Source organism: Palaemon carinicauda, chromosome 3, assembly GCF_036898095.1.
Source record: "Palaemon carinicauda isolate YSFRI2023 chromosome 3, ASM3689809v2, whole genome shotgun sequence".
NCBI classification, from domain to species: domain Eukaryota; kingdom Metazoa; phylum Arthropoda; class Malacostraca; order Decapoda; family Palaemonidae; genus Palaemon; species Palaemon carinicauda.
In genome coordinates, this window is record NC_090727.1 from 80,249,898 (window position 1) to 80,259,777 (window position 9,880).

The 9,880-nt window shown below is 46.1% G+C and overlaps 1 long non-coding RNA gene across 1 annotated transcript in view; it reads left to right on the top strand.

Annotated features, from left to right (window-relative positions):
* LOC137637775 (uncharacterized) overlaps positions 1-9,880 on the top strand; it is a 563,408-nt gene that overhangs the window by 236,797 nt on the left and 316,731 nt on the right. The gene's annotated exons all lie outside the window — the stretch shown is intronic.

A 9,880-nucleotide genomic window follows, 5' to 3' on the forward strand; every position in this document is an offset into this window, starting at 1 on the left:
CTGGCTACAATTTTAACAGTAAGGAAACTTGTTGGGATTAACTTCCGCCAACGAAGTTGGAAGGTTTTGTCCCCCCCCCCCATTTGTTTGTGTGTGCGTGTGTGTGTGTGTGTGTGTTTGTGAACAGCTTCCTGGCTACAATTTTAACAGTAAGGAAACTTGTTGGGATTAACTTCCGCCAACGAAGTTGGAAGGTTTTATCCCCCCCCCCCCATTTGTTTGTGTGTGTCTGCGTGTGTGTGTGTGTGTGTGTTTGTGAACAGCTTCCTGGCTACAATTTTAACAGTAAGGAAACTTGTTGGGATTAACTTCCGCCAACGAAGTTGGAAGGTTTTGTCCCCCCCCCCATTTGTTTGTGTGTGTCTGCGTGTGTGTGTGTGTGTGTGTGTGTTTGTGAACAGCTTCCTGGCTACAATTTTAACAGTAAGGAAACTTGTTGGGATTAACTTCCGCCAACGAAGTTGGAAGGTTTTGTCCCCCCCCCATTTGTTTGTGTGTGCGTGTGTGTGTGTGTGTGTGTTTGTGAACAGCTTCCTGGCTACAATTTTAACAGTAAGGAAACTTGTTGGGATTAACTTCCGCCAACGAAGTTGGAAGGTTTTGTCCCCCCCCCCCCATTTGTTTGTGTGTGTCTGCGTGTGTGTGTGTGTGTGTGTTTGTGAACAGCTTCCTGGCTACAATTTTAACAGTAAGGAAACTTGTTGGGATTAACTTCCGCCAACGAAGTTGGAAGGTTTTGTCCCCCCCCCATTTGTTTGTGTGTGTCTGAGTGTGTGTGTGTGTTTGTGAACAGCTTCCTGGCTACAATTTTAACAGTAAGGAAACTTGTTGGGATTAACTTCCGCCAACGAAGTTGGAAGGTTTTGTCCCCCCCCCATTTGTTTGTGTGTGTCTGAGTGTGTGTGTGTGTTTGTGAACAGCTTCCTGGCTACAATTTTAACAGTAAGGAAACTTGTTGGGATTAACTTCCGCCAACGAAGTTGGAAGGTTTTGTCCCCCCCCCATTTGTTTGTGTGTGTCTGAGTGTGTGTGTGTGTTTGTGAACAGCTTCCTGGCTACAATTTTAACAGTAAGGAAACTTGTTGGGATTAACTTCCGCCAACGAAGTTGGAAGGTTTTGTCCCCCCCCCCCCATTTGTTTGTGTGTGTCTGAGTGTGTGTGTGTGTTTGTGAACAGCTTCCTGGCTACAATTTTAACAGTAAGGAAACTTGTTGGGATTAACTTCCGCCAACGAAGTTGGAAGGTTTTGTCCCCCCCCCCCATTTGTTTGTGTGTGCGTGTGTGTGTGTGTGTGTGTGTTTGTGAACAGCTTCCTGGCTACAATTTTAACAGTAAGGAAACTTGTTGGGATTAACTTCCGCCAACGAAGTTGGAAGGTTTTGTCCCCCCCCCATTTGTTTGTGTGTGTCTGCGTGTGTGTGTGTGTGTGTGTGTTTGTGAACAGCTTCCTGGCTACAATTTTAACAGTAAGGAAACTTGTTGGGATTAACTTCCGCCAACGAAGTTGGAAGGTTTTGTCCCCCCCCCATTTGTTTGTGTGTGCGTGTGTGTGTGTGTGTGTGTTTGTGAACAGCTTCCTGGCTACAATTTTAACAGTAAGGAAACTTGTTGGGATTAACTTCCGCCAACGAAGTTGGAAGGTTTTGTCCCCCCCCCCCATTTGTTTGTGTGTGTCTGCGTGTGTGTGTGTGTGTGTGTTTGTGAACAGCTTCCTGGCTACAATTTTAACAGTAAGGAAACTTGTTGGGATTAACTTCCGCCAACGAAGTTGGAAGGTTTTGTCCCCCCCCCATTTGTTTGTGTGTGCGTGTGTGTGTGTGTGTGTGTTTGTGAACAGCTTCCTGGCTACAATTTTAACAGTAAGGAAACTTGTTGGGATTAACTTCCGCCAACGAAGTTGGAAGGTTTTGTCCCCCCCCCATTTGTTTGTGTGTGTCTGAGTGTGTGTGTGTGTTTGTGAACAGCTTCCTGGCTACAATTTTAACAGTAAGGAAACTTGTTGGGATTAACTTCCGCCAACGAAGTTGGAAGGTTTTGTCCCCCCCCCATTTGTTTGTGTGTGCGTGTGTGTGTGTGTGTGTGTTTGTGAACAGCTTCCTGGCTACAATTTTAACAGTAAGGAAACTTGTTGGGATTAACTTCCGCCAACGAAGTTGGAAGGTTTTGTCCCCCCCCCCATTTGTTTGTGTGTGTCTGAGTGTGTGTGTGTGTTTGTGAACAGCTTCCTGGCTACAATTTTAACAGTAAGGAAACTTGTTGGGATTAACTTCCGCCAACGAAGTTGGAAGGTTTTGTCCCCCCCCCCCATTTGTTTGTGTGTGTCTGCGTGTGTGTGTGTGTGTGTGTGTTTGTGAACAGCTTCCTGGCTACAATTTTAACAGTAAGGAAACTTGTTGGGATTAACTTCCGCCAACGAAGTTGGAAGGTTTTGTCCCCCCCCCCCATTTGTTTGTGTGTGCGTGTGTGTGTGTGTGTGTGTTTGTGAACAGCTTCCTGGCTACAATTTTAACAGTAAGGAAACTTGTTGGGATTAACTTCCGCCAACGAAGTTGGAAGGTTTTGTCCCCCCCCCCCCCATTTGTTTGTGTGTGTCTGCGTGTGTGTGTGTGTGTGTGTTTGTGAACAGCTTCCTGGCTACAATTTTAACAGTAAGGAAACTTGTTGGGATTAACTTCCGCCAACGAAGTTGGAAGGTTTTGTCCCCCCCCCCATTTGTTTGTGTGTGCGTGTGTGTGTGTGTGTGTGTTTGTGAACAGCTTCCTGGCTACAATTTTAACAGTAAGGAAACTTGTTGGGATTAACTTCCGCCAACGAAGTTGGAAGGTTTTGTCCCCCCCCCCCCATTTGTTTGTGTGTGTCTGCGTGTGTGTGTGTGTGTGTGTTTGTGAACAGCTTCCTGGCTACAATTTTAACAGTAAGGAAACTTGTTGGGATTAACTTCCGCCAACGAAGTTGGAAGGTTTTGTCCCCCCCCCATTTGTTTGTGTGTGCGTGTGTGTGTGTGTGTGTGTTTGTGAACAGCTTCCTGGCTACAATTTTAACAGTAAGGAAACTTGTTGGGATTAACTTCCGCCAACGAAGTTGGAAGGTTTTGTCCCCCCCCCCCATTTGTTTGTGTGTGTCTGCGTGTGTGTGTGTGTGTGTGTTTGTGAACAGCTTCCTGGCTACAATTTTAACAGTAAGGAAACTTGTTGGGATTAACTTCCGCCAACGAAGTTGGAAGGTTTTGTCCCCCCCCCCCCATTTGTTTGTGTGTGTCTGAGTGTGTGTGTGTGTTTGTGAACAGCTTCCTGGCTACAATTTTAACAGTAAGGAAACTTGTTGGGATTAACTTCCGCCAACGAAGTTGGAAGGTTTTGTCCCCCCCCCCCCCATTTGTTTGTGTGTGCGTGTGTGTGTGTGTGTGTGTTTGTGAACAGCTTCCTGGCTACAATTTTAACAGTAAGGAAACTTGTTGGGATTAACTTCCGCCAACGAAGTTGGAAGGTTTTGTCCCCCCCCCCATTTGTTTGTGTGTGTCTGCGTGTGTGTGTGTGTGTGTGTGTTTGTGAACAGCTTCCTGGCTACAATTTTAACAGTAAGGAAACTTGTTGGGATTAACTTCCGCCAACGAAGTTGGAAGGTTTTGTCCCCCCCCCCCCATTTGTTTGTGTGTGCGTGTGTGTGTGTGTGTGTGTTTGTGAACAGCTTCCTGGCTACAATTTTAACAGTAAGGAAACTTGTTGGGATTAACTTCCGCCAACGAAGTTGGAAGGTTTTGTCCCCCCCCCCATTTGTTTGTGTGTGTCTGCGTGTGTGTGTGTGTGTGTGTTTGTGAACAGCTTCCTGGCTACAATTTTAACAGTAAGGAAACTTGTTGGGATTAACTTCCGCCAACGAAGTTGGAAGGTTTTGTCCCCCCCCCCCATTTGTTTGTGTGTGCGTGTGTGTGTGTGTGTGTGTTTGTGAACAGCTTCCTGGCTACAATTTTAACAGTAAGGAAACTTGTTGGGATTAACTTCCGCCAACGAAGTTGGAAGGTTTTGTCCCCCCCCCCATTTGTTTGTGTGTGTCTGCGTGTGTGTGTGTGTGTGTGTTTGTGAACAGCTTCCTGGCTACAATTTTAACAGTAAGGAAACTTGTTGGGATTAACTTCCGCCAACGAAGTTGGAAGGTTTTGTCCCCCCCCCCCCCATTTGTTTGTGTGTGCGTGTGTGTGTGTGTGTGTGTGTTTGTGAACAGCTTCCTGGCTACAATTTTAACAGTAAGGAAACTTGTTGGGATTAACTTCCGCCAACGAAGTTGGAAGGTTTTGTCCCCCCCCCCATTTGTTTGTGTGTGTCTGCGTGTGTGTGTGTGTGTGTGTTTGTGAACAGCTTCCTGGCTACAATTTTAACAGTAAGGAAACTTGTTGGGATTAACTTCCGCCAACGAAGTTGGAAGGTTTTGTCCCCCCCCCCATTTGTTTGTGTGTGCGTGTGTGTGTGTGTGTGTGTGTTTGTGAACAGCTTCCTGGCTACAATTTTAACAGTAAGGAAACTTGTTGGGATTAACTTCCGCCAACGAAGTTGGAAGGTTTTGTCCCCCCCCCATTTGTTTGTGTGTGTCTGCGTGTGTGTGTGTGTGTGTGTTTGTGAACAGCTTCCTGGCTACAATTTTAACAGTAAGGAAACTTGTTGGGATTAACTTCCGCCAACGAAGTTGGAAGGTTTTGTCCCCCCCCCCCCATTTGTTTGTGTGTGCGTGTGTGTGTGTGTGTGTGTTTGTGAACAGCTTCCTGGCTACAATTTTAACAGTAAGGAAACTTGTTGGGATTAACTTCCGCCAACGAAGTTGGAAGGTTTTGTCCCCCCCCCCATTTGTTTGTGTGTGTCTGCGTGTGTGTGTGTGTGTGTGTTTGTGAACAGCTTCCTGGCTACAATTTTAACAGTAAGGAAACTTGTTGGGATTAACTTCCGCCAACGAAGTTGGAAGGTTTTGTCCCCCCCCCCCCCATTTGTTTGTGTGTGCGTGTGTGTGTGTGTGTGTGTTTGTGAACAGCTTCCTGGCTACAATTTTAACAGTAAGGAAACTTGTTGGGATTAACTTCCGCCAACGAAGTTGGAAGGTTTTGTCCCCCCCCCCCCCATTTGTTTGTGTGTGTCTGCGTGTGTGTGTGTGTGTGTGTTTGTGAACAGCTTCCTGGCTACAATTTTAACAGTAAGGAAACTTGTTGGGATTAACTTCCGCCAACGAAGTTGGAAGGTTTTGTCCCCCCCCCCATTTGTTTGTGTGTGTCTGCGTGTGTGTGTGTGTGTGTGTTTGTGAACAGCTTCCTGGCTACAATTTTAACAGTAAGGAAACTTGTTGGGATTAACTTCCGCCAACGAAGTTGGAAGGTTTTGTCCCCCCCCCATTTGTTTGTGTGTGTCTGCGTGTGTGTGTGTGTGTGTGTTTGTGAACAGCTTCCTGGCTACAATTTTAACAGTAAGGAAACTTGTTGGGATTAACTTCCGCCAACGAAGTTGGAAGGTTTTGTCCCCCCCCCCATTTGTTTGTGTGTGCGTGTGTGTGTGTGTGTGTGTTTGTGAACAGCTTCCTGGCTACAATTTTAACAGTAAGGAAACTTGTTGGGATTAACTTCCGCCAACGAAGTTGGAAGGTTTTGTCCCCCCCCCCATTTGTTTGTGTGTGCGTGTGTGTGTGTGTGTGTGTTTGTGAACAGCTTCCTGGCTACAATTTTAACAGTAAGGAAACTTGTTGGGATTAACTTCCGCCAACGAAGTTGGAAGGTTTTGTCCCCCCCCCCATTTGTTTGTGTGTGCGTGTGTGTGTGTGTGTGTGTTTGTGAACAGCTTCCTGGCTACAATTTTAACAGTAAGGAAACTTGTTGGGATTAACTTCCGCCAACGAAGTTGGAAGGTTTTGTCCCCCCCCCCATTTGTTTGTGTGTGCGTGTGTGTGTGTGTGTGTGTTTGTGAACAGCTTCCTGGCTACAATTTTAACAGTAAGGAAACTTGTTGGGATTAACTTCCGCCAACGAAGTTGGAAGGTTTTGTCCCCCCCCCCCCATTTGTTTGTGTGTGCGTGTGTGTGTGTGTGTGTGTTTGTGAACAGCTTCCTGGCTACAATTTTAACAGTAAGGAAACTTGTTGGGATTAACTTCCGCCAACGAAGTTGGAAGGTTTTGTCCCCCCCCCCCCATTTGTTTGTGTGTGCGTGTGTGTGTGTGTGTGTGTTTGTGAACAGCTTCCTGGCTACAATTTTAACAGTAAGGAAACTTGTTGGGATTAACTTCCGCCAACGAAGTTGGAAGGTTTTGTCCCCCCCCCCCATTTGTTTGTGTGTGCGTGTGTGTGTGTGTGTGTGTTTGTGAACAGCTTCCTGGCTACAATTTTAACAGTAAGGAAACTTGTTGGGATTAACTTCCGCCAACGAAGTTGGAAGGTTTTGTCCCCCCCCCCCATTTGTTTGTGTGTGCGTGTGTGTGTGTGTGTGTGTTTGTGAACAGCTTCCTGGCTACAATTTTAACAGTAAGGAAACTTGTTGGGATTAACTTCCGCCAACGAAGTTGGAAGGTTTTGTCCCCCCCCCCCATTTGTTTGTGTGTGCGTGTGTGTGTGTGTGTGTGTTTGTGAACAGCTTCCTGGCTACAATTTTAACAGTAAGGAAACTTGTTGGGATTAACTTCCGCCAACGAAGTTGGAAGGTTTTGTCCCCCCCCCCATTTGTTTGTGTGTGCGTGTGTGTGTGTGTGTGTGTTTGTGAACAGCTTCCTGGCTACAATTTTAACAGTAAGGAAACTTGTTGGGATTAACTTCCGCCAACGAAGTTGGAAGGTTTTGTCCCCCCCCCATTTGTTTGTGTGTGCGTGTGTGTGTGTGTGTGTGTTTGTGAACAGCTTCCTGGCTACAATTTTAACAGTAAGGAAACTTGTTGGGATTAACTTCCGCCAACGAAGTTGGAAGGTTTTGTCCCCCCCCCCCATTTGTTTGTGTGTGCGTGTGTGTGTGTGTGTGTGTTTGTGAACAGCTTCCTGGCTACAATTTTAACAGTAAGGAAACTTGTTGGGATTAACTTCCGCCAACGAAGTTGGAAGGTTTTGTCCCCCCCCCCCATTTGTTTGTGTGTGTCTGCGTGTGTGTGTGTGTGTTTGTGAACAGCTTCCTGGCTACAATTTTAACAGTAAGGAAACTTGTTGGGATTAACTTCCGCCAACGAAGTTGGAAGGTTTTGTCCCCCCCCCCCATTTGTTTGTGTGTGCGTGTGTGTGTGTGTGTGTGTTTGTGAACAGCTTCCTGGCTACAATTTTAACAGTAAGGAAACTTGTTGGGATTAACTTCCGCCAACGAAGTTGGAAGGTTTTGTCCCCCCCCCCCATTTGTTTGTGTGTGTCTGCGTGTGTGTGTGTGTGTTTGTGAACAGCTTCCTGGCTACAATTTTAACAGTAAGGAAACTTGTTGGGATTAACTTCCGCCAACGAAGTTGGAAGGTTTTGTCCCCCCCCCCCATTTGTTTGTGTGTGTCTGCGTGTGTGTGTGTGTGTTTGTGAACAGCTTCCTGGCTACAATTTTAACAGTAAGGAAACTTGTTGGGATTAACTTCCGCCAACGAAGTTGGAAGGTTTTGTCCCCCCCCCCCATTTGTTTGTGTGTGCGTGTGTGTGTGTGTGTGTGTTTGTGAACAGCTTCCTGGCTACAATTTTAACAGTAAGGAAACTTGTTGGGATTAACTTCCGCCAACGAAGTTGGAAGGTTTTGTCCCCCCCCCCCATTTGTTTGTGTGTGCGTGTGTGTGTGTGTGTGTGTTTGTGAACAGCTTCCTGGCTACAATTTTAACAGTAAGGAAACTTGTTGGGATTAACTTCCGCCAACGAAGTTGGAAGGTTTTGTCCCCCCCCCCCATTTGTTTGTGTGTGCGTGTGTGTGTGTGTGTGTGTTTGTGAACAGCTTCCTGGCTACAATTTTAACAGTAAGGAAACTTGTTGGGATTAACTTCCGCCAACGAAGTTGGAAGGTTTTGTCCCCCCCCCCCCATTTGTTTGTGTGTGCGTGTGTGTGTGTGTGTGTGTTTGTGAACAGCTTCCTGGCTACAATTTTAACAGTAAGGAAACTTGTTGGGATTAACTTCCGCCAACGAAGTTGGAAGGTTTTGTCCCCCCCCCCCATTTGTTTGTGTGTGTCTGCGTGTGTGTGTGTGTGTTTGTGAACAGCTTCCTGGCTACAATTTTAACAGTAAGGAAACTTGTTGGGATTAACTTCCGCCAACGAAGTTGGAAGGTTTTGTCCCCCCCCCATTTGTTTGTGTGTGTCTGCGTGTGTGTGTGTGTGTTTGTGAACAGCTTCCTGGCTACAATTTTAACAGTAAGGAAACTTGTTGAGATTAACTTCCGCCAACGAAGTTGGAAGGTTTTGTCCCCCCCCCCATTTGTTTGTGTGTGTCTGCGTGTGTGTGTGTGTGTGTGTTTGTGAACAGCTTCCTGGCTACAATTTTAACAGTAAGGAAACTTGTTGGGATTAACTTCCGCCAACGAAGTTGGAAGGTTTTGTCCCCCCCCCATTTGTTTGTGTGTGTCTGCGTGTGTGTGTGTGTGTTTGTGAACAGCTTCCTGGCTACAATTTTAACAGTAAGGAAACTTGTTGGGATTAACTTCCGCCAACGAAGTTGGAAGGTTTTGTCCCCCCCCCCATTTGTTTGTGTGTGCGTGTGTGTGTGTGTGTGTGTTTGTGAACAGCTTCCTGGCTACAATTTTAACAGTAAGGAAACTTGTTGGGATTAACTTCCGCCAACGAAGTTGGAAGGTTTTGTCCCCCCCCCCATTTGTTTGTGTGTGCGTGTGTGTGTGTGTGTGTGTGTTTGTGAACAGCTTCCTGGCTACAATTTTAACAGTAAGGAAACTTGTTGGGATTAACTTCCGCCAACGAAGTTGGAAGGTTTTGTCCCCCCCCCCATTTGTTTGTGTGTGTCTGCGTGTGTGTGTGTGTGTGTGTTTGTGAACAGCTTCCTGGCTACAATTTTAACAGTAAGGAAACTTGTTGGGATTAACTTCCGCCAACGAAGTTGGAAGGTTTTGTCCCCCCCCCCCATTTGTTTGTGTGTGTCTGCGTGTGTGTGTGTGTGTGTGTTTGTGAACAGCTTCCTGGCTACAATTTTAACAGTAAGGAAACTTGTTGGGATTAACTTCCGCCAACGAAGTTGGAAGGTTTTGTCCCCCCCCCCATTTGTTTGTGTGTGTCTGCGTGTGTGTGTGTGTGTGTGTTTGTGAACAGCTTCCTGGCTACAATTAAAGGGAAGATTGTCCTACTCGATAGGGCAATGTCACTGACCCTTTCCTCTGCCCTTCATGAGCGGCCTTTAAACCTTTAAAGGGAAGATTGTCCTAATCGATAGAGCATTGTTACTGTCACTTTCCCTTGTTATTCATGAGAGGCATTTAAACCTTTAAAGGGAAGATTGTCCCACTCAACAGGGCAATGTCACTGACCCTTTCCTCTGCCCTTCATGAGCGGCCTTTAAACCTTTAAAGGGAAGATTGTCCTAATCGATAGAGCATTGTTACTGTCACTTTCCCTTGTTATTCATGAGAGGCATTTAAACCTTTAAAGGGAAGATTGTCCCACTCGACAGGGCAATGTCACTGACCCTTTCCTCTGCCCTTCATGAGCGGCCTTTAAACCTTTAAAGGGAAGATTGTCCTAATCGATAGAGCATTGTTACTGTCCCTTTCCCTTGTTATTCATGAGAGGCATTTAAACCTTTACAGGGATGATTGTCCTACTCGACTGGGCAATGTCACTGACCCTTTCCTCTGCCCTTCATGAGTGGCCTTTAAACCTTTAAAGGGAAGATTGTCCTAATCGATAGAGCATTGTTACTGTCACTTTCCCTTGTTATTCATGAGAGGCATTTAAACCTTTAAAG